This window comes from Leopardus geoffroyi, chromosome C1 (genome assembly GCF_018350155.1).
Source record: "Leopardus geoffroyi isolate Oge1 chromosome C1, O.geoffroyi_Oge1_pat1.0, whole genome shotgun sequence".
Lineage (NCBI taxonomy): Eukaryota > Metazoa > Chordata > Mammalia > Carnivora > Felidae > Leopardus > Leopardus geoffroyi.
In genome coordinates, this window is record NC_059328.1 from 56,805,750 (window position 1) to 56,832,477 (window position 26,728).

Sequence of the window (26,728 nt, forward strand, 5' to 3'; positions counted from 1 at the left end):
TGTCTTTTTTGTTCTATTCAAGCTCTCAACAGATTGGCTGTATCCTACCCCCACTGGTGAAGTCAGTCGTCTTTACTTAGTCCACTGATATAAATGCATTTATCTTTTCCAGAAATACCCTTATAGACACACCCAGAAATAATGTTTTACTAGCTATTTGGGGATCTCTTAGCCCAGTCAAGTTGACATATAAAATTAACCATCACAGTCTTGATCACACTTCAGGATATGGACCAGTTAATGCAAAATCAAGCTGGAACTTCCTTTACTCACAACATATTAACTTCTTCAACAATTACTAGGTCCATAGGATACATACATATACTTAAAAAAGAAACTTCACATTCTAGATGTATTAAAACGAGAAAAAAAAGCACCGATTGATGTGGTTAGAAGAGAACACTAGTAAATATATGTGAGATTTCAGGTTAAGAAAGGTTTCTTTAAGTGTGACAACTCAGAAAGAAGCAATAAAATAAAAGAACACTGACAATGTAAAATTAAAATCCTCTGTTAAAAAATAAGCAAAATATAAGCTAACAAAAATAAAAGATAATTACTATATATATGGAAGACAAATGTCATCAATGAATAAAGAATGTTTAGAAATCAGTATGAATAAAGTAGTATCATAATAGAAAACCAGATAAAAGACTTTGGATAGCCAGAACTTCTTATATGTATTAAGTTTTATTAGAAAAAAGTATGTGTTAAGTCACTAATTTACGGAGAGCATGTAGAGGTGAGGAAGACAATATAGTGAGATAGGAAGGTCAGAAAGAGAGCATAGAATATTTACTTTCTCCCCCCACCCCAACCCTGTACAGGTTTATTGAGATATAATTGACATATAACATTGTATAATTTTAAGGTGTACAATGTGGTGATTTGTTAACACATACGTATTGTGAAATTATTATCACAATAAAGTTAATTATTACACCCATCACCTCACATAGTTACCTTTATATTGAAGTGAGAACATTTAAGATCTACTTTTTTAGTAACTTTTAAGTATGCAATAGAGTATTGTTAATTTTAGTACCTTGTTGTACATTGGATCCCCAGAACTCATCCATCTTCTAATGGGAAGTTTGTATCCTTTGGCTAAACTCACCATCCAGTCTTTGGGAACCACAGCTCTACTCTTTTTTTTTTTTTTTGAGTTTGCTTTTTTAAGATTATACATATAAATGAGATCACACATTTGTCTTTCTCTGTCTTGTTTAATTCTCCAGGTTCATCCATGTTGTTGCAAATGCAGGATTTCCTTTTTATGGCCAAATAATATTCCATGGTATATATGTATGTGTAGGTGTATATGCATATATATGTACGTGTGTGTGTGTGTGTGTGTGTGTGTGTGTGTGTGTGCATTCATCCATTTGTATCTTCTTTATCCGCTTACTATTGATGGATAATTAGGTTATTACCATATGTTGGTTATTATGAATAATGCTGTGATGAACAGGGGAAGGTACAGATATATCTTCTAGATAATGATATCATTTCCTTTGGGTATATGCCAAGAAGTGGGATTGATGTATGCTATGGTAGTTCTACTTTTAATTTCTTGAGGAACCTCTGTATTTTCCGTAGTGCTGTATCAACTTAACTTATCATCAACAGTGCACAAAGATTCCCTTTTCTCCATATCCTCGCTAACACTTGTCTCTTATCTTTTGGATAAGAGCCATTTTAACAAGTGTGAGGTGATATCTCATTGTGGTTTTCACTTGCATTTCCCTGATTAGTGATGTTGAGCACTTTCTGTATCTCCTGGCTATTTTATGTCTTTGGAAATCTATCTATTCTTGTTTTTTTCCCATTTTTAAATTGTTTGTTATTTTGCTATTGAGTTGTATGACTTATTTATATATTTTGGATATTAACCCCTTATCAGATACATGGTTTACAAATATTTTCTCTCATCGGAAATAGGTCTGTTCACATTCTTTTGCCTCTTTTTTAATTGGGCTGGTTTCTTTGTTTTTTTTGTTTTGTTTTGTTTTGTTTTGTTTTGTTTTGTTTTGTTTGTTTTGTTTTGTTTTGTTTTGCCATTTGGTTATATGATTTACTTGTATGGTTTGAATTTTTTCAGATACATGGTTTGCAAATATTTTCTTTCATTCCCTAGGTTGCTTTTTCATTTTGTTGATTGCTTTGCTATGCAGAAGCAGTTTAATTTGATGAAGTCTCACTTTTTTATTTTTGTTTTTGTTGCCTGTGCTTTTGCTATCACATTAAAAAAAATCATTGTCAAGACCAACATCAAGGAGCTTTATCCCTGTATTTTTTTCTAGGAGTTTTGCAGTATGGGGTTTTACTTTTAAGTTCTTTTTTTTTTTTTTTTTAATTAATGATTGTTTATTTTTGAGAGAGAAAGAGACAGAAAGAGAGCATGAGTTGGGTAGGGGCAGAGAGAGAGGGAGGCACAGAATCCAAAACAGGCTCCAGGCTCTGAGCTGTCAGTACGGAGCCTGACATGGGGCTCGAACTCACAAACCATGAGATCATGACTTGAGCCTAAATCAGACACTTAACTGACTGAGCCACCCAGGTCCCCTACATTTAAGTTCTTAATCCATTTTTAGTTAATTTTTGTAAGTGGTGTAAGAGGTCGAGTTTCATTCTTTTGTATATGATTATCCAGTTTTCCCAACACATTTATTGAAGAGATTGTCCTTTTTCCGTTGTGTGTACTTGGCAATCATGTCTAGGATTAGTTGACCTTATATAAATATATAAATAAACCTATATGGTTTATTTTTGGGCTCTAGCTTTATTATCATTTAGGAATGCTCAGTCTATTTGAGGTCTTTTGTGGTTCTGTACCAATTTTAGGATTTACTGTACAGATAGATTTTTCACGGCTTTGGTTAAATTTAGTTTTAGATATTCTTTTTTGTGCTATTATAAATGGAATTGTTTTCTTAATTTCTTTCCTTTTTTTTAAGTTTATTTATTTTGAGAGTGAGAGAGTGAGAGAGCAAGTACGTGAGCAGATGAGGGGAATGACAGAGAGAAGGAGAAAGAGAATCCTAGGCAGGCTCTGCACTGTCAACATGGAGCCCAGTGTAGGGCTTGAACTCATGAAATGTGAGATCATGACCTGAGCCAAAATCAAGAGTCAGGTGCTTAACCGATTGTGGCATCCAGTTGCCCCTGTTTTCTTAATTTCCTTTTCAGACATTGTATTGTTTGTATATAGAAATCCAATTGATATGTACATGTTGGTTTTGTATCCTGTAACTTTACTGAATATATTAGTTCTAACAGCTTATGTGTGGAGTCTTCAGGATTTTCTCTATTTAAGATCATAAGACCTGCGAGGAGAGGCAGATTTATGTCTTCCTTTATAATTTGGATGTCTTTATTTCTTTTTCTTGCCTAATTGCTCTGGCTTGACTTCCAGTACTATGTCGAATCTAACTGGTGGAAGTGGGCACCCTTGTCTTGTTCCTCATGTTGGAGGAAAAGTGTTTGGTTTTTCATCATTGAGTATGATGTTAGCTATAGGCTTTTCATATATGAGCTTTATTATGTTGAGGTTCTTTACTTCTATATCCAATTTTTTGAGAATCTTTTATCATGAATGGGTGTTGATTTTTTTTCAAATCTTTTTCTTCATTTATTTAGAAAACCATATGATTTTTACCATTTATTTTATTAATGTAGTGTATTACATTGTTAATTTGTGTATGTTGAACCATCCTTGCATCCCAGGGATACATCTCACTTGATTGTGATCCTTTAAATGTGCTGTTGAATTTAGTTTGCTAGTATTTTCTTGAGAATTTTGCATCTGTATTCATCAAGGATATTGGCCTGAGGTTGTATTTTCCTGTAGTGTCCTTATCTGGCTTTGGCATGAGGGTAATGCTGGCTTTGTAAAATGAGGTTTGGACTATTTTCTCTTCAATTTTTTGGGACAGTTTGAAATGGATTGGCATGAATTCTTTAGAAATTTGGTGGAATACACCAGGGAAGGCATCAGGTCCTGGGCTTTTATTTTTTGGGAGGCTTTTGATTACTGACTCAATCTCCTTATTCATTATTGTTGGTTCATATTTTCTATTTCTTTATGATTCATTGTTGGTAGGTTGTATGTTTCCAAGATTTATTCATTTCTTTTAGATTATCCAGTTTGTTGGCATACAGATGTTGACAGTAGTCTCTTATGATCCTTTGTATTTCTGTGGTATCAGTTGTAATATTTCTTTTATTTATAATTTTGTTTGAGTCCTCCTTTGTTTTATTATTTTTTGATAAGTCTAGCTAAAGGTTTGTCAATTTTATCTTTTCAAAATTCTAAGTTGTTTTATTGATCTTTTTTTTTTTTTTTTACTGTGTCCTTTCTCAATTTCATTTATTTCTGTTCTGTTTTTTTTTTTTAAAACTCTATTCTTCTGCTAACTTTGAGCTTAGTTTGTTCTTTTCCTAGTTGCTTGAGGTGTGAAGTTAGGTTGTTTGGGATCTTTCTTTTCCTTTCAGGTAGGCATTTATCACTATAATCTTCCCTCTTAGAACTATTTTTGCTGCATCTCAGAAGTTTTGATATATTGTGTTTTCACTTTTGTTTTTGATTTCTTCTTTGACCCATTAGTTGTTCAAGAGCTTATTGTTTAATATCCACTTATTTGTGAATTTTTCCGTTTTACCCTTGTTATTTCTAGTTTCATACCATTGTTGGAAAGGATACTTGGTATGATTTCAGTCTTTTTAAATTTATTAAGACTTGGGGCACCTAGGTGGTTCAGTTGGTTAAGCATCCAACTTTGGCTCATCATGATCTTGTGGGTTCGTGAGTTTGAGCCCCATGTCGGGCTCTGTGCTGACAGCTGAGAGCCTGGAGCCTACTTCAGATTCTGTGTCTCCCTCTCTCTGCCTGCCCCTTCCCCACTCACACTCTGTCCTTCTCTCAAAAATAAAAGAAAACATTAAAAAAATTAAAATTTACTAATACTTTGTGTGTGTGTGTGTGTGTGTGTGTGTGTGTGTGTGTGTGTGTGTTCTAACATATGATCCATCATGGAGAATATCACATCTGTGTTTAAGAAGAATTTTTGTGTCCTGTTGCTTTTAGGTACAGTGTTCTGTATATGTCTGTTAGGTCCATTCCTAAAGTAAGGTTCAAGTCCATTGTCTCCTTATTGATAGTCGTGTGGATGATCTTTCCATTGTTGAAAGTGGGGTATTAAAGTTCCCTACTATTATTGTATTGTCTATTTCTCCCTTCAGATCTGTATTTGTTTAATATATTTAGGTATGATGGGTGCATATATATTCACAATTCTTATTTCCCTTGATAAATTTACTCCTTTATCATTGTGTACTGACCCTTTTTTTGTCTCTTTTGACAGTGTTTGAGTTAAAGTTTATTTTATCTCATACAAATATAGTTCCCCCTACTCTCTTTTCATTTCCATTTGTACAGGTTACCTTTCCATCCCTTCACTTTGAGCCTATGTGCATCCTTAAAGTTGAAGTAAGTCTCAGAGGAAGCATGTAGTTGGGTCCTTTTTTTTTTTTTATCTGTTCACATACTCTGTGCCTTTTGATTAGAGAATATATCCGTTTACATTTAATTATTGATAAGAACTAATGAATGTCATCTTATTAATTATTTTCTGGATTTTTTAGTTCCTTTTTTCCTTTCGTGTTGGCTTCCTTTGTGATTTGGTGATCCGCCATAGTTGTGTGCTTTGATTCCTTCTGTTTATCTTGTGTGCATCTATTATACTTGTAAAAATTGTAAGTTTTTGCTTTGTGGTTATCCAGAGACTTGCATAAAAACCTCTTATAGATCTAATAATCTATTTCAAGCAGATATATGATTGCATATAAAAACTCTATCCTTTTTTCCCGTCCACATTTTGTTTTTCATGTCACAAATTTCATCTCTTTATATTGTGTACCATGAACTCTGAGGAAAATATGAGAGCTTCCTGCCCCCTGCCGCCTTCCAGCATCCAAAAATTAAATCTCAGGGAGATCTTCTGGGTGGTGTTGGTTGGGGCAGTGACCCACCCCTCTAATCACTGTAGTCAGGGAATAGAATCTCACCTGGAGGATGATTGGGTTATATGATGATCCCTGCAATTAGGTATGGGCAAAGGCATTTTGTGTGTCATTTCCTTTAGAACAATGTAAGAAAGGAGAGGATCAGTTCTTGCTCAGAAATGGAGAGACAGGCCAGGCAAATAGAGCAGGTAGCCACTATAGGTATACAGCATTACAATGTTATATATACATGCAAAAATGTACAGTCTAACTGGCAATCAAAGAAATGCAAAAAAAAAAGAAGATGGAATATTTTTTGCTCATCAAGTTGACAAATAATGGAGCAATAAGAACACGAGATGGTGGAGGGAAATAAGACCTTTTTGATTATGTATGTGTGTATGTATGTATTTACTCATTTATTTAAATCCAAGTAAGTTAACATATAGTGTAGTTTTGGTTTCAGGAATAGAATCTAGTAATTCGTCAGTTACATATAACACCCAGTGCTCATCCCAACAAGTGCTCTTCTTAATGCCCATCATCCATTTAGCCCATTCTCCCACCCACCTCGCCTCCAGCAACTCTCAGTTTGTTCTCTGTATTTAATAGTCTCTTATGGCTTGCCTCCCTCTCTGTTTTTATCTTATTTTTGCTTCCCTTTCCCTATGTTCATCTGTTTTGTTTCTTAAATTCCACACATGAGTGAAATCAGATGATATTTGTTTTTCTTTGATGGACTTATTTTGCTTAATATAATATACACTAGTTCCATCCATGTTGCTGCAAATGGCAAGATTGCATTCTTTTCATCACTGAGTGATATTCCATTGTGTATATATACCACATCTTTATCCATTCATCAGTTGATGGACAGTTGGGCTTTTTCCATAATTGGGCTATTGTTGATATTGTTGCTGTTAACATTGGGGTGCATGTGCCCTTTGAATCAGTATTTTTGTGTCCTTTGAATAAATAACTACTAGTGCAATTGCTGGGTCATAGGGTAGTTCTATTTTTAATTTTTTGAGGACCTTCCGTACTGTTTTCCAGAGTGGCTGCACCAGTTTGCATTCCCCCCAACAGTGCAGGATGGTTCCCCTTTCTCCACGTCCTCACCAACATATGTTGTTTCTGAGTTATTAATTTTAGCCGTTCTGACAGGTATGAGGTGGTATCTCATTGCGGTTTTGATTTGTTATTTCCCTGGTGACGATATTGAGCATCTTTAATGTGTCTGTTAGCCATCTGGATATATTCTTTGGGAAAGTGTCTGTTCATGTCTTGTGCCCATTTTTTCACTGGATTATTTGTTTTTGGGGTGTTGAGTTTGGTAAGTTCTTTATAGATTTTTGATACTAACCCTTTAGCTGATATTGTCATTTGCAAATATCTTTTCCCATTCTGCCAACTGCTTTTTAGTTTTGTTGGTTTTTTTTTCTCTTTTGCTGTGCAGAAGCTTTTTACCTTGATGAGGTCCCAGTAGTTTATTTTTGCTTTTGTTTCCCTAGAACTCTTTGATCTTCTGTTTATATGTATTTTTTCTCAAGAAAATAATTATGCTATGAACCATTACTTAATATAATGGGAAAACTTTAATTGTTATATGAAAGAAAGTAGGCCATAGATTGCCCATTTTTATAAAATTGTAAAAATAGTATGTGTATAACAGTGTTAGTACAATTTTGTCTCCTGATGATAGGATTATAGGTGGTTTTAATTTTCTTTATGCTTTTATACAAACCCCAGTTTTCTTCAGTGAATGTATATAATTGGGGTTGTTTTTAATTTTAATTTTGAAATAGTAAAAATATAGTACACTACAAAGAATAGTATGAAAAATACTTATGTACCCAAAACCTAAATTAGTAATTATTACACTGTTATATTTGCTTCAAGTCTTTTTCTTTAATAGAAGAAATAATCCCTTTTATCCACCATGCTCAGCACCATTTCCTCCACTTTTCTGGAGCTAATCACAGTGATTAATTTGATGTATATATAAGCTGCCAATTAATTTCTACACTTTTGTATAAATTGTTTTATTGTATTTATTTTATAATTAGAAAAAATAGCATATAAATATACACTGGAACAAACAAATCCCTAAAATTTCATTGGCTTACAACAAAAAAGGTTTATTCCTTGGCACTGCTGCTCAATCCTATATTGGTACAGATGATATTTCCCTAGTTTTTATGTTTCTTTGATTCTTTCAAAGAGTATGCAGGAATGTTTAATGCAGGTGTTAAATACATAGTCTCAAATGATTACCCTATACCACAAGCTGCTTATTTGAACCTGTTATTTTTAAAAAGAGTGTAATTTATTTTCACCTTCCGGCTCCTTCAAATGATACTGATACAATTACATGAATGTTCCAAGAGCAGGTAAAAACCCTTCAGCGGACATTAACAGCTATCTGCCAAATGTTTTGAGAACAGCTTTTGTTCATGGACTCCTCTATCTGCTGCTTCCCTAGCATCTCTATTCCCAATATTGTCCTCAGGCTGCCCTTGTTTGACTCTATTTTGGATAAGCTTATTTGGTTCAGCCTTGGAAATCAGCTTCCCACACCATTTTCCATAGACAGCCTCCAGGCTCATTATCTATGGGTGGGGCCACAGCAGATGCTCTGTTACTATTTGTTGAAAACAATTATTGAAAGGTGTGCTGCTTCTTCTGCATGCCAACTGTGCGAGATGGACTGGCCAGGCCTGCTTCCCACATGGCCTCCCTCTCATGGGAGGAGGGAACATGGCTAAACTCAATCCTGAGATCACAGTTTAGTGTTAAATAATATATTAGTATTTAAAATTATGCATGCGACACCCTATAATTTAATAAAAACCTTCATTTTGCATGGGAAACTAGCAGGCACATAGGGAGCACAGTTCTGTATGATGGAAATGATGAACTCTTGTTTTTCCTTTGAATGTGTCTATTGACTTTTAAAACCAGAATGACTTCATGTTTATAGGCACTCTCAGTTTGGTGTGCTTAGAGAAGCTCTATATGTCCAGATTTGGGTGAGGCTTGTCAAAATTTGTCCTCTGAATGCAGAGTTGTCCACTTTTGGCTCAGGTCATGCAATCCTTTATTTTGAGAGCACGGCAGAACTCAGCAGCACTGCTGGATCTGGAGCCCTCATCTCAAGGAAATGTGCTTTTAAGTTCTGCTGAATTTTGATTGGGTTTGTTTATTCCTCAGAATGTATTTTAAACACATTAGTTGTGTTTACTGGCAACTTTACTTTTTTCTTTTTTCCCCACCCAACTCCCCATCTTATTGTTTCATTTATTGCCAACCAAGACTATATTCCTACCATGGTTCAGCAAGTAAAATAGTAGTTTTCCTGAATTTTCATCAAGGGAAAGGGAATGTTGCAACTAAACACTTTGTGACTATAATTGAAAATTATTCAAAAACATCGTTTTCAAAATCTGTTGAAGGACATTTTTTGAACATTTTCTGAGATTCAGCATTTCAACCTTAGGTTTGTGAACTCTTTTCTGTAGACTAAAATGGATGGAGTTTTTGGGGAAAAATAAGCTAATGAAGTCTCTTTATGCTGTGAAAAGTGACTGTGATAATGCATGCAGTTTCCCATAATGCCAGAAAGGCACAGCAAATTACTGCAGCTGCTCCATCGATGGTTTTTTTGTTTTTCCTAATTAGTAGCTTCTTTTGTATTCTCACCAGAACACATGAGACTCTCATGAACTTTTTGTTTTCATATTCCTTGAGCTGTGAGATATTGCAGGTACATGTGAAGTTATTTTTACTGTGGCACAGGCTCTGGATAAATTAACACACATTTTCAGAGTGGTAGGAATGAAATGGATGAGTACTGCAGTATCCAAGTTTAGCTCTTGCCTTGCTCAAAATAGAAGCTTTAATCAAAAACAAAATAGTCTTTTGTGTATTTTCTACATGAACGTATGTCTGAACCAAAAGAAAGAAGTACAAAAGAAACCTCAATTTTGTTATTTGGGCTTGGTTATCTGAAGCGAATTGATCTAGGAGGTAGAAGTATGTGTCATGTTTTGCTTGGGAGTCATATGGCTTGCATATGTGGCCGTGGTGGATAGAGGGGCACTCCACGAAACATGGAACTCATGTTGAGACTCTGGTTAGAGAAGGTTTGTGTGAGATTTTGTCAAGTGGCTTCTCTCTACACAAATCTCATCAACAAGTTGGATCTGAGAGAAATAAGCCCTTGGAATTATGGAACACAAAATTTCCCTTAAGAACATGTTTGAAAATTAAAAGTGCAGCTGTGCTTGAGAGATTTAATTATTCCAAATTCAGATTTTGACACACCATTGTTTCACACCCTAATTCTGCCCTCTGATGAATCAGTAGGTTTTACTTTGTAGCTCCTGAGTGCCCGGATTTACCCTAATGCCAATTTGTGGATACCAAATGAGCCTGAGTAAGAGAATGGTTGTCTCATGTAACTTTGGGGATGATTTTTACAAAATCACAATTTATAAAGCCACCAAAAAACTGAACTTTATCTGCTTTCCAAATATAAAGCTCATTATCATTGTATAACTAATATCTTAAGGTCCATATTAGCTACTTTTCATTTGGAGACAGTAATATAAGTTACTTGATATCCCTGTGACTAATTTTTTTTTTCATCTATGAAGAAAGAAAACTAGTATCTACCTCTTAGGGCAATGGTTAATAACTTAGGCTCTGGCATGAGAGAGAGAGACCTGCATTGGAATCCTAGCCTTGCAGCTTGCCAGCTGCTTGATTTGGGCAAATTATTTAACCTCTGTAGGGTTCAGATTCTCATGTACAAAGTGGGAATACCAATACCATTTACGTCAAAGAATAGTTGTTAGCATGAAATAAGTTATGTAATGTATGATACACAGTGCTTGGCCCACATTAGACTCAGAAATTTTAGCTCTTTTGAGAAGATGAAATGTAATAAATTAAAAATATCATACATCTTGTCTGACATTAATAGGTACTCAAAAATGTTAATTTCTTTCCCCTTTTTCCCTTATTGTGGGTGGTGGGGAGATGTAGGAGACGTGGGGTTAAGGTTGGCAGAATATGGGATAAAAGTGACAGTAAGGATGTTTCACTAAAAAAAAAATTCTTTACCTCTGGAAACTATTAAATAACCCTCCCTACCCTTCATCCGACATCCCCCACATGTCCAAGCTAGACATGATGTCTGTAGGGCTGAGTATTATGTAGACCTGCCTCATCTTTCCCCCTGGTCTGTGTGAGGACATTTATCCCACCCTCTCTGTCTCATTGTTGAGTTTAGGAGTAAGTAAAAGTTGATGTTATTTTTAGATTAGGTTATTTCTCAGAACCAAAGTGTGATCATTAATGCCTCTACTCATCTCTCTTCACCTACTTATCTGTATTTTGATTTTCAAAATCCATATCTTGATTTTCAGTTTGTCTTCACTTTCTCTTCTGCCTCTCATTCCCTCATAAGGATCCTTGTGATTACATTAGGCCCACCTGGACAATCTAGGATAGTCTCCCCATCTCAAAATTCTCAGTCAAATTTGCCAAGTCCAGTTTACAATGTAAGATAACATATTCACAGCTTCTGGGGGTTAGGGATAGACATCTTGGGTGGACTATTATTCAGCCTATCAAGGTCATTATCAGAATCATGAACTGTGATAAAGTTGGTGAAAACTTCCAAGAATCAAGGTCACAAAAGGAAAGGCAAACAAGATTGAAAAATGGGCATGATGAAAATTGACAGTTGAATAGGAACAATAAATAACATGTCATAATGCAGGAGCAAATGTTTCAGATGTATAACAAAGATGATCACCCAAAGATATTTTTGTAGCTTACCAACATCGTATGAAGGGAATAGAAAACAGATAATAGAGTGAGAGATGGATGGGGTCAAGAAAGACCTGTCAGAAAGGTGACGATTTAGAGAGTATGTTGCTGTACATACTCTCTAAAGAGCGGTACTTTTGTATTCTCAATTTCCACTGGTTGCCAGATAGTTGACCTCAATGAGGATAAGAAGAACTCCTGTATTATTGTAAAAAATATAGTAGTGAGATTCATTTATTTTTTAAGAAATTTTTAAAAACTTTTGAAATGGGAATTTAAAGAGTTAAGGTTAGTCTGATGTGGCTTAAAAACGTAATTTTTATTTGAAATTTATGGTTTATATCTATATATCATACTTAAATGTACATTAACTTATTTTCTAAGGGATATATATATATATATATATATATATATATATATATATATATTAGAAAACTTTAAGTTTTCTTTTGGTAATAAATGAGAAAGATTAATTTCCTGCTTCTTTTTTTTACCTGTCCTTACCCCCTTCCCTGTATAACCAATATGCCTGTCTCTATTCCCACGATTGGCCTTGGTTCAGGCCTTTGTTTCCTGTCTCCTCCACTATTCTGTTAACCTAATCAGTTTCTAGATATTTTTTTTCTTCCCTCTCTATCTGCTTTATGTTATGCTGTTATATTAATTGATTATTCCACTCCTTTCTTAAAAGCCTTTAAGTTATAGCTGGAGAATAAATTTTATACCCTTTGGCTTGACATTGAAACCCCTCGGAAATTAGGTGGCCTGGTATGAACAAGAGATGTGGTACAGTGGAAGGAGGTGAAGAGTTGGTGGACCTTGGCTCCTAGTCAGTTCTAACACTTACAGAACTGTGAATTTGGGCAAAGCAATTAGCTTCCATGGGCCATAGCAACTTCATTTTTACGCTGGAGAGTATCATAATGCCTAGATTAAGTGTTGCTATGGGAATCATGTTTTTAAAACGAATATGAAAGCACATTAAAGCAGAAACTAAAATCTTCTCATTATTGTTACTATTCTTTCCATCTTTTCCTTTATTGATTATTCCTATGCACCACCCACTATGAGGTCTTTAATATTCCTTGCAAATACTACACATTTTTCCATTTGCCTTTGTGTACATTTCCTATTGCTACTATAACAAAGAATCACAAATGGGTGCCTTAACAAAAATTTACTGTCTTATAATTCTAGAGGTCAGAAGTCTGAAATGGGTCTCAGTAGGCTAAAATCTAGGTGTTGCAGAGCTGCATTCCTTCTGGAGATACTATGGGGAATCTATTTCCTTTTCCTTTTCCTTTTCCTTTTCCTTTTCCTTTTCCTTTTCATTTTCTTTTTCCTTTTCCTTTTGATATATAGCCTTTTGGAGGCTATATCATTCTGACCTGTGCTTCTGTCCTCAAATCTTCTTCTCGAACTCACATTTCTGCCTCCCTCTTCTTATAAGAACACTTTGGATATTTATGGTCTATATGAATAATTCAGGTTAACCTCCCATGTCAAAACTTCTTAACTTGGGGCACCTGGGTGGCTCAGTCCGTTAGGTATCCAACTCTTGATTTTGGCTCAGGTCATGATCTTATGGTTTGTGAGACAGAGTCTTGTGTTGGGGCTTTGCATAGAGCCCTGCTTCAGATTCTCTCTCCCTCTCTCTGCTCCTCCCTACTTGTGCTGCTCTCTCTCTCTCTCTCACACACACAAATAAATAAATAAATAGTTTAAAAAAAAACCTTCTTAATTTAATCACACCTACAGAGTCCCTTTTGCCATGTTAAGGCAATATAGTCACAGATTCTAGGGATTAAAATGTGGGCAGCTTTGGGGAACCATTTTCTGCCTACAATTTGCTTATTAGTCCCTCTTTCCACCTTGGATTGCTATTCTTTCTAACACATACACATAAAATGTTTAAGTGTCCTTTCTGCCATAAAACCTTTCCCAGATACTCCTAACCAGAAGCAATCTCTTCCCTCAGTAAACTTCCTGTGATAGGAGAAACATTTAATGTATTCCCAGCTTTTATCCACCAATGTTTAACTCATTATTTTGAGTACTGCTTTCTTAGCTACTCCTCAGTTTTCAACTCTGTGAAGAAAGAAAAGGTAAAGTCTACATGGCATGTTTGTAAGAAAAGACAGTTGAATTAAATGATGAGCTATACTTCCCAGGGTTCTGCTTATATTTAGGACTGGAAATGGTGTGTCAGAACATTCCTGAGTGAGGACCAGTGCTAATGACGAATCTGAGTGAGGGCCAACCTGGTAGAACCCAAATACTGGAGTGAAAGACTTCTTTCTTTTAGAGTTAAGAGTCAGAGCCTGCTAGTGTTCATGGCCGTGCTATCATAGGAGAAAAAAAAGCATTTTAATGAGTTGGCCACAGACAACGACTTGAACCCTCTTAAATGTGTTTGAGAAAATGGACAAGCAAGAAAGAATGTCATTAGTAGCTATCTGTTTCTCTGGGAAACTCTGTCTAGAGATTTAGATGCTTGGCTTCCATTATGAATCTGATTCATGAGGGTCATGGGAGTTTTAGAGTAAAACTTGAGTCAACTGGGTCAGAAGTCTTAAGTAGAAAAATAATAAATATTTTCTGTTGCATCTCATTGGACTGGAAAGGTGGAAGCATAGCACATTCCTTAGATATAAGAATATATAATGCACATTCTTTATATTTTGTTTTTAAGATTACAAATATTTTTTTCCTAGCTAAATGCCAATATTTTTTCACATTAGAATTTAAGGTCAATATAACTGTGCCTAAAAAAGTCAGTTTAGTAATAGAAAGATGTTAGCAGAATTATTTCTTCTTTAAAGAAGTAATTCTTTAAAAAGATTTAATCATAGTTCACAGGTTGGATTTTTTTTAAAAATAGAGAAAATTTTTAATTAAAAAACTGGGTATCTTTATCTGATAATTATGTATATATAATGCTGACAATAAGGCTTTTAAGAAGTGATTATGGACAAGGACAGATGTTGCAATGCTTCAAAATAAAAAAGAAACCCTCAAATAATAGGATAAAGCAAGTTATAAGCTGATCAGAATTCATCAGCAATGGAATTTAATTTCATGGTACTGTACTGTTATCTGTCAAACATTCTTACAATTAAGAGAAAATATCTCCAAGCGTTTCCATGGTACTAGAGCATTCCAGTAGAACAGTCAGCCCACACAAGGCCAAGAAGCTATAAAATATTAATTCAGTACAAGTATGCATCTGACAATCTTAGCGTTTATTACAGGTTACAGTACTTTTGCCTTAACAAGTGATTCAGTTAAAATGAACACTGCCAAATATTGCAGAACAGGGCATAACTTTCTTAAAGGGTGTTTTTTTTAGCTTGAGATAATAAGGACCATTTGCATGATAGAGAGCGCTTCACAAGCACCATTTATATATAAAGAGAGATAAATAACCATGAGATTGAGCAACACTCATTAGTAATGTAGCTTTGGCATACTGCATGTATAGGGCAGGGAGAGAGCTTTGGGGGCATAACCGAAATACGTTTAATTTCCTTAGAACTCATATGTTGAGGAATCAGAACTGCTGAATTCTGAGGTGGAAGCAAAAAGCTGTCTCTGTTCTAACCAATTTCAGAGGAAGAAAATATCCAAAAGGGAAGAAGGGAGCCCGGATCCTTTTTGACCAATCCTAACAGTGGCTCATCGGGGAGCCAGAAATAACACTACTCAGATAGGAATCACACTGCACATTGAACAAACTAAAAATGTCATTTCTATTCCCAGTTAGAGGAATGGCTTCATATAAGGTGTTTTTTTTTTTTTTTTTTTTTTTTTTTTTTTGTAAATTAAGCTATTCCTATATTAGGACAAGAGTATTCATAACTTGTGAATGAGAGACTTCTCTTTGTTTTTAGAGATATTATCATAAGAAGAGGCTGAGTTTTACAGTTATTTGTGGACTTTATAAAAAGTCTAACATAATGTTTATCATATATGATTCTGGTTGTGTCTTTGGGGTGACTCATTTTGACATCAGTCATGTCATTAAATAATATTGCTAGCATTTTTGTATGAAATGCTATAGTGAAGGAAGTCTAGTGTTCTGTAGATTCCAGGGAGTTATAACACAAGTACCTTTTTTTTTTTTTCAACGTTTATTTATTTTTGGGACAGAGAGAGACAGAGCATGAACGGGGGAGGGGCAGAGAGAGAGGGAGACACAGAATCGGAAACAGGCTCCAGGCTCTGAGCCATCAGCCCAGAGCCTGACGTGGGGCTCGAACTCGCGGACCGCGAGATCGTGACCTGGCTGAAGTCGGATGCTTAACCGACTGCGCCACCCAGGCGCCCCAACACAAGTACCTTATATGCAGTATCTTGGTGGTGGAGGAGGGTAAGCCCAAATATTCTCACCGTCTCATCAGTGATTGATTTTCCATTCTCTGTAACAAGACTACTTTTTCAAGTTTTCAGATACTCATGACCACTGTCTGTAGGAATTGCCATTTAACTAGGGAAGACAATATTGGTACCTAAACATATGCCTTAAATGAGGAAATACACATTTCAGACAGTAAAATAAACCTCCCTTTTAAGATTAAAAATGGCTATTCCCAAAACCCACAGCTAATATCATACTTAATGGTAAAAAACAGAGCTTTTCCCCTAAGGTCTAAGTAGACAAGGATGTCTACTCTCACCACTTTTATTCAACAGAGTCCTGGAAGTCCTAGCCACAACAATCAGATTGTTTTTAAAAAAAGGAATAAAAGGCATTCATATTGGTAAGGAAGAAGTAAAATTTTCATTATTTACAGTTGACATGATACTATAAATAGAAAACCCTAAAGACTCCACCAAAAAAGCCTACTAGAACTGATAAATTGATTCAGTAAGATCACAGGATACAAAATCAATATACAGCAATCCATTGTATTTCTATACACTAAAAAAGCAGTAGAAAGAGAAATTACGAAAACAATTCCATTTATGGGGAGCCTGGGTGGCTCAGTCGGTTGAGCATTCTGACTCTTGGTTTTGGCTCAGTTCATGATCTCACAGTTTGTGAGTTCAAGCCCCACATTGGGCTCTGTGCTGACAGTGTGGAGCCTGCTTGGGATCCTCTCTCTCTCCCTCTCTTTGTTCCTCCCCTGCTCATGTTCTCTCTCTCTCTCAAAATAAATGAATAAACTTAAAAACATTTTTTAAAAAGGAAACAATTCCATTTATTATTATTCCAAAAATAATAAAATACCTAGGAACAAACTTAACAGCAAATGAAAGAACTTACTCTGAAAACTGTAAAATACTGATGAAAGAAATTGAAGATGACACAAACAAATGGAAAGACATTCTGTGCTCATGGATTTGAAGAACAAATATTGTTAAAATGTCCATACTACTCAAAGCAATATTAATGTAATCCCTATCAAAATACCAACAGCATTAAAAAAAAATTTAAGTTTATTTATTTTTGAGAGAGACAGAGACAGTGTGAGTGGCAGAGGGATGGAGGTGTTTTTGTAAATTAAGCTATTCCTATATTAGGACAAGAGTATTCCTACCTCCATGCCACCAGCACAGAGCCCAGTGTGGGGCTCAAACCCATGAAACCATGAGATTATGACCTGAGCCCAAACCAAGATTTGGACACCTAACCAAATGAACCACCCAGGCACCCCATTCAACAAAATATTTTAAGAATTAGGACATACAGTCCTTAAATTTGTATGGAACCACAAAAGACTCCAAATATCCAAAGCAATCTTGAAAAAGAAAAACAAAGCTGGAGTATCAAAATCCCAGATTTGACGTTTTACTACAAAGCTGTAGTAATCAAAACAGTATGGTACTGCACAGAAAAGGATGCATCAATCAGTGGAACAGAATAGAGAACCCAGAAATAAACCCAGAATTATACAATGAGTTAATCTTCAACAAAGGAGATGAGAATAAGCAATGAGAAAAAGACAGTCTCTTAACAAATGGTGTTGGGAAAGCTGGACAGCTATATGCAAAAGAATGAAACTGGACCATTTTCTTACACCGTACACAAAAATAAATCCAAAATGGATTAAGTATCTAGATGTGAGGCCTGAAACCATAAAAATCCTCGAGAGAGAACAGGTAGTAATTTCTTTAACTTTGGCCATAGCAACATTTTCCTAGATAAGTCTCCTGAGGCAAGGGAAACAAAAGCAAAAATAAACAATTGGGACTACATCAAAATAAAAAACTTAGACACAGCAAAAGAAACAATCAACATAACTAAAAGACAACTTACTGAATGGGAAAAGATATTTGCAAATGACATATCCAATAAAGGGTTAGTATCCAAAATATATAAAGTACTTAAATAACTCAATACCAAAACCCAATTAATTCAATTAAAAATGGGTGGAAGACATGAAGAGACATTTCTCCAAGGAAGATATGTAGATGGCCAACAGACACATGAAAAAATCCTCAACATCACTAATCATCAGGGAAATGCAAAACCAAACCAAAATGAAATATCACCTCATAAGAAACAACAAGTGTTGGCAAGGATGTGGAGTAAAGGGAACCCGCTTGCACTATTGGTGGGAATGCAAACAGGTGCAGCCCATGTGGAAAACCATATGGTGGTTCCTCAGAAAAATTAGAAGTAGAACTACTACATGATCCAGTAATTCCGTTTCTGGGTATTTACTCAAAGAATATGAAAACACTTTTTGAAAGATGCATGTATGGACCTCTATGTTTATTGCAGGATCATTTACAATAGCAAAAATATGGAAGCAGCCCAAGTATCCATGGATAGATAAATGGATAAAGAAAATGTGCTACACAGTGGAATACTACTCAGTTATAAAGAAGAATGAAATCTTGGGGTGCCTGGGTGGCTTAGTCAGTTAAGTCTCTGACTCTTGATTTCAGCTCAGGTTGTAATCCCATGGTTGTAGGACTGAGCTCTGCATTGGGCTCTGTGCTGAGCATGGAGCCTGCTTGGGATTCTCTCTGTCCCTCTGCCCCTTTCCCCTACTTGCCCTCTCTCTCTGTCTCCATCTCTCTCGCTCAAAATAAATAGCTTAAAAAGAATAAAATTCCTTAAAAAAATGAAATCTTGCCATTTGCAACAAAATGGATGGAGCTAGAGAGTATAATGCTAAGTGAAATAAGTCAGAGAAAGACAAATACCATATTATTTCACTCATATGTGGAATCTAAGAAATAAATGAAGACAGAAAAAAAGAGACAAAGCAAAAAACAGACTCTTAAGTGTACAGAACAAACCGATGGTTACCAGAAGGTAGTAGGCGAAGGATGGGTAAAATAGGTGAAGGGGATTAATAGTACACTTATCTTGATGAGCACTGAGGAATGCATAGAATTGTTGAATCACTAAATTATACACTTGAAACTATTATGACATTGCATGTTAACTGTACTGGATTTAAAAAGTTTTAAAAATGGCTATTAAAAATGAGCTCATGAAATAAATAGGTAATCACAACAACTTAGTAATACAAATAATATGATAATTATAAACAAAACCTAACTTTTACCAGGTTTTTAAAATTTATTTTATGTTCATAGGAACTTAAGGGGATTCTGTTTTACTCTTGTTTTTCAGAGAATTTTTCTAATTTGCATAAGAGGAAACAACTCTACATGGTCAAGGAGACAAAATGTAAATATAGACCATCTGAATTTAGAGCTCAAGCTTTCACTATTAAAAAGGCCAAACTAATAAGAAAATAAAGAAAAAAAGAAAAATGGCATATTCTTTTCTTTGGTCAAGTTGGTAGCTTTTGATTTTTTAAGAGTCTCATGGTCTACTGACTGAGCTAGCCAAGGGCTGGTAGCTTTTGATATTTTAAAGGTAAATTCTCAATATGAGTGGAGGCTGGAGGAAACCTGAACTCACACTATTTGTAGGACTATAAATTGACAATATCTAACCTCCTTGCCAAAGCTGCTGGCTCAAGAATCCAAACTTAACTAGAAGTTTAGAATTTTTGTTTGACGGTTGGGGAAGATGTGCTTAATGTATTCACAGGTGTTGTTGGTAGCCATTTGTTATCTCTGAGGGTATCAACAGTAGTCAGAGCAGGAGACAAAAGGAAGCATGGTCCTTATGGCACTGTTGACCTATTGGAGCAAACCAATTCTGTGACCTGAATTATCTCTAGACTCTATTTATAAGACCAGTTAAAAAGTATTTGTTAAGGGGTGCCTAGGTGTCTCAGTAGGTTAAAAATCCCACTTTGGCTCAGGTCATGATCTCACCATTCCGAGGTAAAGCTTTGTGTCAGGGTCTGTGCTGACAGCTTGGAGCCTGGAGCCTGTTTCAGATTCTGTGTCTCCCTCTCTCTCTCTCTGCCCCTCCCCTGCTCATCTCAGTCTCTCTCTCTCAAAAATAAATAAGCATTAAAAAAAATAAGTCTTGGGGCGCCTGGGTGGCTTGATCGGTTAAGCGTCTGACTTGGCTCAGGTCATGATCTCACGGTCCGTGAGTTCGAGCCCCGCATCAGGCTCTGTGCTGATAGCTCAGAGCCTGGAGCCTGTTTCAGATTCTGTGTCTCCCTCGTTCTCTGCCCCTCCCCTGTTCATGCTCTGTCTCTGTCTCAAAAATAAATAAACGTTAAAAAAAAATAAGTCTTTGTTAAAGTTATGTAAGTAATAATTTTAATTTTGATTGTTTTTTTATTGTTAATAGCAACTGAAGTCGTCATAATTAATATGCTTATTAAGAGCCTTGACATTTTGAATTTGTTTTAACCGAGCAATTCTGACACAAGGATTTTATAATAATGATATAATCAGAGAATATAGATAGCACTTTGTTTTAAAAAAGAAAACAGTATTTTAAAAACGTAAATTACTTTGAAATAACAAAACATGGGAGAAAACAAAACTAAATGTCTAACATGGGGGATTGGTTGATTAAATTATAGTATATCTATTAAATAAAATAGCATGGTGCGGCGCCTAGGTGCCTCAGTTCTGTGAGCATTCAACTCTTAATTTTGGCTCAGGTCATGATCCCAGGATTGTGGCATGGAGCCCCAAATAGGGCTTTGTGCTGAGTGTGGAGCCTGCTTAAAATTTTCTCTCCCTCTCTCCTTCCTCTTTCTCCTTCTCTCTCCCTCTCCATCCCCCTCCCCCCACCCCGCTTGTGTGCACTCTCTTAAAAAAAAAAAAAAAAAAAAAAAAAGGGACGCCTGGGTGGCTCAGTTGGTTAAGCACCAGACTTCAGCTCAGGTCATGATCTCAGGATTCATGGGTTTGAGCCTTGTTGTGTCGGGCTCTGCGCTGACAGTGTAGAGCCTGGAGCCTGCTTTGATTTCTGTATCTCCCTCTCTCTCTGCCCCTCCCTGGCTTGTGCTCTGTTTCTCTCTCTCAAATGTAAATAAACATGAAAAACAATTAAAAAAAAGCATGCTGATAAAATATTATAATACCAAAGGCAGTTTCTTTTCATGGGAATATTTATAATATGTTTAAATGAAAAAAAGCAGGTTAAAGGCATATACATATGTATGCATGTGTTAGTGTGTATATATTTCAAAACAAAATATGAATCTCTTAAATAATACACATCAAATTGTATTAAATATATTTAACTTAAATATGTATTTTACTAAACACATATAAGCACATGTGTATATGTGCATACACACTAAAATGGCATAAAACTCTCAAAGATACTTCTGATTATTAGAATATAATGGATGCTTTTAATTTCTTTTTATTTGTGTTTTTAAATTTAAATAAAAAAATAATAGAGATCTTTTATAAATGGTTAGAATTCATCTCAGTTTGGAGTATACAATGTTTGAGCCCTTCTCAAGAGTTCTATGCATACTTCTATGCATAAATCCCTAATACTGCTTTAAATGAAGTCTTTCAGAGCCTGCTGTTTTCAGAAGCAGAGATATTCTTACTGCATCAGGATTCAAGACTGCAGTCAGAACTGATCCTCTGACCTCGCCTCTGGCTCCCTTGCTTATCGTTAAGAGGTGCTTTGATTTTTTTCTTTTTCACGGGGGCTTAGTTTTATAATTGTATTTATTGTTTTGTTTGTTTTTTTCCCCCCTCCTGGATTCTGTCACCTTAGTCACATCTTTGGGGTATGATCTCTTTTTATTTTTTTCGCATCTTTACCATTTCTGACTTCATGAGGTTCCTATGAACACCTTTAAGTCTTTTCCTCTATAGAATCTAATCATTCTTTTGTTTATGCCTTCACTTATTTTTCACTTTTTCATCACTTATGTTTTTACTTACTAATCTATGCATCCATGAAAGCATCCATCCATCCCTTCCTCCCTTAGTAGTCTCCATGTGGATCAGACACTGATAGGTACAACAGCATCCATAGGGAGAAAATCTATATAGCATTACTCATTCTTTTCTCATCCACTATTTACTGGGGCATCTGAAAAAAATGGTTGGTATCGAGGAATAGGAAAGAGAAGACCCAGTAAATAGGGGAGGGTTATGATAGAAAGGTGGAAGGGGGCACCAAAGACAAATTTCTGGTTCTGATTTTGACAACAGACTTGTTTTTCCCTCTTCCTCTTTCCAGAATTCAGATAGGATGGGCTCTCCAAGCTTTCTTCTTAGCCAAAGGTACCTGTCCTTCAATCCTTGCCAGCCTCTCTTGGATACCCAATTTCATTTTCATTCTCTGAATATTAAGGCAAGAGGGAAAAGAAGCATATGTAGAATATATATCCAGTAGAATGTTCCATGAAGCAGGGATTTTTGTTCACTTAATTCACTTCTGTATCCTGTACAAACATTAATTGGATGTTGAATGAATGAATGCCTTGAACTTTGCTTTCTTAAATCAGAAATCAGAAAAGGAAACTTTCCCTTGATACCTTGTGCTCTTTTCTCTCCTTTACTTGCTGATTTGTTTTTGGTCTATTTTTGTAGTCGTATGTTGACTGAAGCATAGTGTATGTTCTATAGCAATGGAGTTAGGATCAGCTATGTGTAGATAGCATATATGCGTTGAATCCTCTCACATCATACAGGACTATGTATTTTCAGCTTTCTAGCTGTCTTGGAGATGATGCATATTTAGCTTCTATGGTCTGTGCCTATATAACACATCGATAGATGAAGCCAATACATTTATAGTTTAACTGACTTTTAAAAATGATCACATTAAATTTAGATGATTATTCTTATAGCCTAGTGTACACATATTTTCACATAGGCCAGACCCACATTATTTGCTCTCTGAAACAATTACGTGAAAGTTGAAGCTACATATAGTACATTTGGAGCTACATATAGTGCAATTTTGGGTCATTAGCCTTTACTTGCACTGATGTATAAATATGAATATTTGGGCCTGTTCTCAAAAAAGGATTCATCAGGGAGTTGGAAAGCCCTCTTGGAAGGTTTTATATTTCTTTGTTTACCCTAAGCTTTTCCCCAGAGGGTAGAAGAGTCATTATGGATAAAATCAGCATTAAGCTTAGCATTAAGCTCAGGTGGGCTAAAACTGTACAACTAAAGGGTGGCTTCATGCTGTTGCTCCTCCAGGGATAAGATGCAGATTATTTAAAGATTTTATTTGTAGAACTCTGCTTTTATGTGGGCTTTTTCTCAACCTGCAGTTGAGAACTTCCGGAATTTTTCACTAACACATTCTTAAAGTCACAGTTCCCATTAAATCTTTTCAAAATATAGATTTGTTTAATTATTTCCTTCAAACTGTTTTAACTATTATTTGTAATTATTTGTTTTAAACATGAATTTTTTTCATTACTAGAATAGTTCATAAGCATTAAGGAAATTTATAAAATACAGAAAATTATGAAAAATAAATAAAAACTATAATTGTTCTATCCAGAGGTAACAACTATTTACATTTTGATATGTCTTTTTCAATGTGTACCTATATGTATATATAGTTTACAAAGATAGGATAATCTCTTAAGACTTTTGGATATCTCAAAACAGGTTGTTCAGAATTTAAAAACAAGTAACGAACATGGATTATACTGTTGGTTTTAATGATTTAGCAATATATCTTGATTAGTTTTATATGTCAGTAAATATTCTTCTGCACTATTCTATTACGAGTTATTTATCATATATGTCATATTTATTTAACTAATTTTCCATTCTTGGATGTTAATTTTTGATAACCCTAAACCAACGTAATATATCTTTCTATGTACCATGATTATTCCCTTAGGATAAATTTTAACATCTGGAATTCTAGAAAAAAATGTGGTGTATACATTTTTAAGGCTTTGATATTTATAGTCCAATTTTCTTAAAAATATTTCAGTAATTTATTGCTCCATGCACTGTGCCTAACTGAGCTTGTTTCTGTATACATTGTCAGTGTTGCTAGTCTTTTCCTCTTCCTGCATTAAGTATCAGCTACATGACTTGAAGAGAATTTACCCCACCTTGAATACCAAGAATGGACCCTGAATGCTTTAAGTTAATTATCAAACTTTTATTTCTCTTGCCACAGTGATTCAGACATGGACATTTAACTCGAATTAGAGGGTACCATTTCCTTGGCTATGATTGGTCAAGGATTGGAAATATGATCTAAATTTATCCAATCAGAGTGAATGCCAGGACTGAGCTGCCTGATAGAAGAGATACTCTCTTTTTTTTTTCCTGAATGGTATAGTACAAAGCCAACTCCTGTAATTACTGTCACCATTTTGCCTTCATGAGGGTAGCCAGCTTTAGCACAATGCTGAGAAATAGACCAGATCCAAAAAAAAGTATAGGGAATTGGAGCTTGATTACTGGTTATACCATGCCTGAAGGCAAACCTCTCTATGGATTTAGAAAATTTTGAGGGTCTACTAATTTTTCACTGTTTAAATTACCTTGAATTGGTTTTCTGTTATTTGCAACCAAGAACATTTGAACTACTATATCTGTATACTATCTTTGAAATAAATATCTTTGCTTATATACAGGCAAAAGAGGTAGTTTTTTGCTGTTTTTATTTATATTTATTTGATTATATGCAAGACTGAGAATATTTTCATATATTTATTGGTCATTTTTTTCTTCATGCATATCCTCATATTCTATGCTTATTTTTTAAAGTTGTGTTTTCATGTGTTTCTTCTTGTAGAAAAAAAATGAAACTTCTAGTCATTGCCATTGAAACATTTTCCAAAAGTTGGTTACTTGCTTTTAAAATTTGAATATTCTGTTTTAATATATCCAGAAGTCTTAAGTTTTATATGTTGAAATCTATCACTTTGTCTTTCAGATTCCTCTTTTAGTCACATTCTTTTTTTTTTTTTAAATTTTTTTTTTTTTTCAACATTTATTTATTTTTGGGACAGAGAGAGACAGAGTATGAACGGGGGAGGGGCAGAGAGAGAGGGAGACACAGAATCGGAAACAGGCTCCAGGCTCCGAGCCATCAGCCCAGAGCCCGACGCGGGGCTCGAACTCACGGACCGCGAGATCGTGACCTGGCTGAAGTCGGACGCTTAACCGACTGCGCCACCCAGGCGCCCCTCTTTTAGTCACATTCTTAAAGAATCCTTCTCCACTCTGAAATCAGAAATATTTACATACATTTTCTTCTGGTTTTATATTTTTACTCTTGTTTTCACACTTATATATTTAATTAATTTGAAAAACATTCTATTGTATGATGTGTGGTCGACATTTTACTTGCTTCCAAATAATTACAGCAACTAAATATTTGAGGTAAATAATCTTCAAATATAAAAGTACCAATACATCATTTGTTCTTTCATTTTTCTTAAATTCTATGTAAGTTAGGAAAAGTTTTCCTCATTGGTTTGTTATTCAAGGTGTGATGTTTAAAAATCCATTTTTATGAGCAACTTTTAATCTAAATCATCTTTTTTTTGCCCATCTGGGGGTGTTGGTGCTATGACTAAGATTAGATGTTTCTATGGCTGCAGATTGCTTTTTTTTTTTTTTTTTTTTTTAAGAAAGGAGCCTGCCTTTATCTTTCAAGTCCTGATACAAAAGACATAGCAACTGGCTCACTGTGTCCTATAAATACATTTCACTGAGGCTTTGTAGTGTATATTCAAACAGGAAGTGGAGAACCACGAACTGAAAAAAAAAAGTCACCCTAAATCCGCTATTCAGAGATTAATGCCAACAAAAAGGACCATGACAGTTCTTTACTTTTTCTTTGAATTGCAATCTTTTATGTTCCAACCACATAGAGAAGGGAAAAGAAATTTCAGGCCTTATGGGGACTTTTCAGATGAAAAGTTTTTAGAGGACTCTGGTGCAGAGCAGCTTAATGAGGTGAAAAAGATTTAGGCCATCTCTGAAGACCAGAATGTGGCAATGATTTAGAGGTTGGGAGCCTTTTAGAAGATTTATATAAGAGACCCCAGGGCTGATACTGTTCCATTACTGTAGGACTGTCTTAGTTTAAGTAGACCAAACAGGATAGTTTCTGTTTTGGATCTGTAGGCCTGGTGGTAAATGAACTACCCTGTGTGTTCTTTAGAGTATAAGGAACTTTATGGAAATGATAGTTCAATTTAACTTTGACAAATTAATAGGAATTATGAAAAGATATTTTGGGATACTTGCAAGCTTTTTCTACATATTTATAATGTGGGTCTCTAATGTATACATAATACCAAGAAAGAGAACTAAGGGCAATGAGTAGTGGCTACTCCAATTGATTTTTTTCTCCTAAGTATCATTTCTATCCGTCTCACCTATTCATTTGTATGACTACAGTTTCAGTTTAGTCCAGGGGTCAGCAGACCTTTTCTGTAAAGGGGCAGATACTATTTAGGTTTGTAGGCCATATGGTCTCTGTTGCAATTATTCAACTTTCTGTTATAGCATGACTGCAACTATAGACAGTATGTGAACAAATTGTTGTGGCTGTATTCCAATAGAATTTTACTTACAAAAAGAA